We start from the raw sequence: 4153 nt of genomic DNA, 5'->3' as shown, positions 1-4153 counted from the left end.
AAAGGGGTCTTGAAGTATAAGAATTAATGCATTTAATTTTACAAGAATTAATGCATTTAGTTTTGAGTGCGAGCTCAGATATCAATAAGAAAAGAGGTTTTGAGAATTTTAAGAAGCGTGGAAAATCAAAAGTGGACAAGTAAAAGTGAATGGAGGGAGTATATATAAGACTTAATGCATCTTATTTAGTGTGAGTTCAGACATTCACTTTATTTTACAAGAAATTTCTGTAACGACCCGTTTGGTCGTTATAGTCTTTTCAACATTTTTGCCATTCACGAGCTCTGATTAGCTCACTTTTGACCCGAGGGGACCGTTGGCATTCTTCCCGAGGTGTCTAGACCGGATTCGGGCAACTTTTGTGAAATATAGGCTTAAAGTGAAAAATGATTGATCAAAAGTTGACTTTTGAGTAAACGAACCTTTTTCGGAATTCTGTCGATTCCGAGAGGTCCGGATGGTCGTTTAGAACTTGTGTGTGTATTTGGTTCAGTTCCCAATGCACTCAGATGCATTTCAGGACTTGGGTTGGGAAATTGGAATTAAGGCATCGGGGGTTGACTCGGTCAATGAAACCTCCGTTGGACATTCCAAGGCCACAGGCGCATTCGTAGCGTGTTTTTATGTGTGTATAGGTGTTTGGTATGTGAGCAGATGGTCTCGAAAACTAATCGGAAAATTGGATCAAATCGTGAAACTTAGGAAGTTTTCTGGTGTTTGGTGCCCGCTTTGGCGGCACCAGCACAGCGGCAGCGGTACTGATGTGCCGCGGATTTTTGGCACATTCGACGCCTTTTTACTATGAAATTTGATTGTTTTCAAGTAAGTCTGATGCTCGTTAATATGTTTTGTTGTGTTTTAGGAAAACAATGGCTCAAAAGCAAAAAGCAAAGAACAAAGGAAAAATTGGCCAAAAATGAAAAATCGACGTTCTATCGATCAACCGATGAACCGTCCTTTAAAGCGTCGATAAGCTCGATTTTCCAGTGATGACAAAGTTGAAGACGACAAAGGACGGAGGCATCGACGAAGCGTCGAACTGATCGACGTTTCGTCGTTTGCGTCGTCAAGCAGGATCTCTCAACAAGAGGAGAAAAAGACGGAATACTCGACGGAGCGTCGAACTGGTCGATGGCACCGTCAAATGGAACACATTGCTGAAGGCACAAAGGACGGAGAAATCGACGGATCGTCGAACGATCGACGGTCCGTCGATCTTGCTATCGGGGGCAATTTTGTCAGTTTCTGCTGTGCGTTTTTGGAGCCTATTTAAAGAATATTTTAGGTTTTTCTTTGCATCCAGATTTTATTATAACCACTTAAAAAGTTCCTTTGGTGGGTGAGCATTGAATACTCCCCTTTTAGAGCTTAGTGAAGACAACAAGATTCCATTTTCCATCATCTTTATTACACTTTGTAAGTTTTATGTCTCATTTATTGCTTCCTACTTTTGAGACCATAATGTGTGAGTAGTTTCTTTAATCAAAGTTGTGGACCCAAATGATGGGTGCTATGTAATAGGTATCTAACATTGTATATATATAATGGGTTGTGATGTGTTTTATTATTTCTCATATTCATTGTTCTATAAGTGGTTGCAAACACTTGTTCATGCACAAACCCTAGTTTATTTGGAAAGATGAACTAGGGTGTGATTTGAAATAATATAACAAGGACTCGGGGCGCTAACCCTCATTTAATGAACTCGCTTAGGGATAAGATCAGTTCTACTTGGCATATTTAATCAACCTTATTTATAACTTTTCTGCATTTGGGAAAATCATGAAAAGAAATACTTCCTAACTATTGGAAAATATTAGAAAGTGTATTAGAGATTAAGTGCATACATAACCTCGACCCATTAGAAATATATCATATTGACACCCATAGCATAACATCTAATCATCGCGGGGACACAACTTTGGTTCTAAAAAATCTAAACAAATTCTAAACACTTCAAAATAGCTGTTCCAAACCAAATCTCTTTTTAAAACATTCGGAATAGGATTAAAGCCTTTAAAGACTAGTATCGCATACAATTAGTATCATTTTCTCTCCATATTCCCTATGGGATTCGACCCCAACCTTGTTTGGGTTACTATATTTGACAACGTTCGCTTTACGCCATTAATAAGTGTAATTTGAGCGTATCAATTTTTGGCGCCGTTGCCGGGGAATACGGTTTAGAAATTACTGATTGTGCGTACTCTTCTTTAAAACTTTTTCTATTCCATTACACCTTGTTTGCTGTTATGGTGAACCAGGTGAACATGGCTGGAAGACAGAATCACAATAAGGGAAACCAAGGTGGACTCCAAGTGAACCCACCTGCACCAGAAGAGGACGAAGAGGAGAATATATTTGCGGAATTCATCAATGAGGCTGATTATGCTTCTGCTGTGGTCCCTCCTAGGACTGGAAATGCTACGTTCAAAATTGATAGTTCTATCTATCAGCTGCTGAAACTTGAAGGTTATTTCCGAAATTCTTTGGAGGATTGTCCACTTCGACATTTGAAGAACTTCCTACATGTGTGTGCTCAACAATCCCAAGGTGCTGTTTCTGCTGATGCACTGCGGTTACGGGTCTTCAAATATTCCTTGGCTGGCCAAGCAAGGGAATGGTATGAAAAGCTTCCCAGCAATTCTATCCATACCTGGAGCGAGCTAGCCAACACATTTCTGAAGAAGTGGTTCCCACCGAGCAAAAAGGCTGAACTTCGAGATAAGATCTTTGAGTTCAAACAGCTCCCGGGGGAACAATTATATTCGGCATGGGAGCGGTTCAAGTATTATCTAGCTCAATCTCCAACTCACGGGTTTCCGGATGCTATTCTCACGGAGGAATTCTACAAGGGCTTAGATACAATGAATCAGATTGCTGTCAATACTGCCGCAGGAGGATGCTTCATGGACAAGTCATTTATCGTTATCATCCGTTTGCTTGATAAACTAACCACCCACAATCAAGCTCGGCATTCAACTGATAGTGAGAGTCTCTCTTATGGTAGTCCATCAATAGCTGCTGTTGCAAAAGAAAACCATGAGAGAGATCATGCCTTTGCTCAATTGCAAACCACGGTGGATCTATTATCAAAGAAGTTGGCAGAAAAGGATGCACAAGGGGTAAATGTTGTTGAGGAGTTACCACCTCATCCACAGGGCATGTATCAAGTCCCTGAAGGGATGTAGCAAGATGGGCAACAACAATATGAAGATGCTAATTATGTCAACAACTCGCAAGGGGGCTATCAAAGACAAAATTATCAAGGTCCGGGTCATCACCTATGGCAAAAGCCTCCACACCAATTTCAAGGGAACAATTATAGCAGAAATGATCAGGGAAATCCAAATCAAGGGAATTACAATAACAATAATTATGGCAACAATAGCTCGAACCCCTACATTCCACCAAGGGGGCAAGCATCAAATTCCTAACAGTGGAGAGACAATTCATCTAGCAACTCTTCTAGTAATGCGCCTAATGATTCTGCGGAGCTGAAAAGTATGATGCAGAAAATGCTAATGAATCAGGACAGAACAGAGAGCACAATCAAGGGAATGTCTCAGGTTCATCTCATTCAGCTTCCATTCAGAAGCTTGAATCGCAATTCAGAGACCTTTCCAGAGAAGTGCATACTCCTCAACGTGGACAACTACCAAGTGATACAGTTCCAAATTCGAAAGGTAATGGGGTAAACTCTGTGGAGCATGTAGCTGCTATTAGCACTCGAAGTGGAAAAATACTTCAAGGTGCTGAGAAAAAGGTGATTGATCTCGAGCCAATTGTTGAAGAAGAAGCGCGGCCTGATATATCTGATGTTATTGTGGAGGAAGAAACAGAGGAGGAAGTCCCTATTATAGCTGAAGAGGAACAGAATCTTGATAATCTCAAGGCACAAGCAGAAAAACAGGAAAAGGGGAAAGCAAAACTTTCTGGCGCTCTATGCCCTTTGAGCTACTTGTTCAAATCTTCACCGCCTTTTACTCAAAGGCTAGTGAGGAAAACAGAAGATGACAAGTGCTTGCGATTTTATGATCAACTCAAGCAGTTGACGATGAACATTCCTTTCATGGACGCTGTCCAAGAAATGCCTGGGTTTGCTAAGTATTTGAAGGATCTCTTAACAAAGAAGAAGAAGCCATTGAAACAC

At 40.7% G+C, this 4153-nt stretch overlaps 1 non-coding gene across 1 annotated transcript; it reads right to left on the bottom strand.

Moving 5' to 3' along the window:
• Window positions 1-2715: 2715 nt before the first annotated feature.
• Window positions 2716-2821, bottom strand: LOC132638931 (small nucleolar RNA R71). The gene has a single exon (XR_009581988.1). It is a non-coding gene; the product is annotated as a small nucleolar RNA R71 (small nucleolar RNA).
• Between the last annotated feature and the right edge of the window lie 1332 nt (window positions 2822-4153).

This window comes from Lycium barbarum, chromosome 4, assembly GCF_019175385.1.
Source record: "Lycium barbarum isolate Lr01 chromosome 4, ASM1917538v2, whole genome shotgun sequence".
Classification (NCBI taxonomy): Eukaryota; Viridiplantae; Streptophyta; class Magnoliopsida; order Solanales; family Solanaceae; genus Lycium; species Lycium barbarum.
Note: the sequence above shows the minus strand (reverse complement) of the source record. Positions and strands in the feature narration are given on the sequence as shown.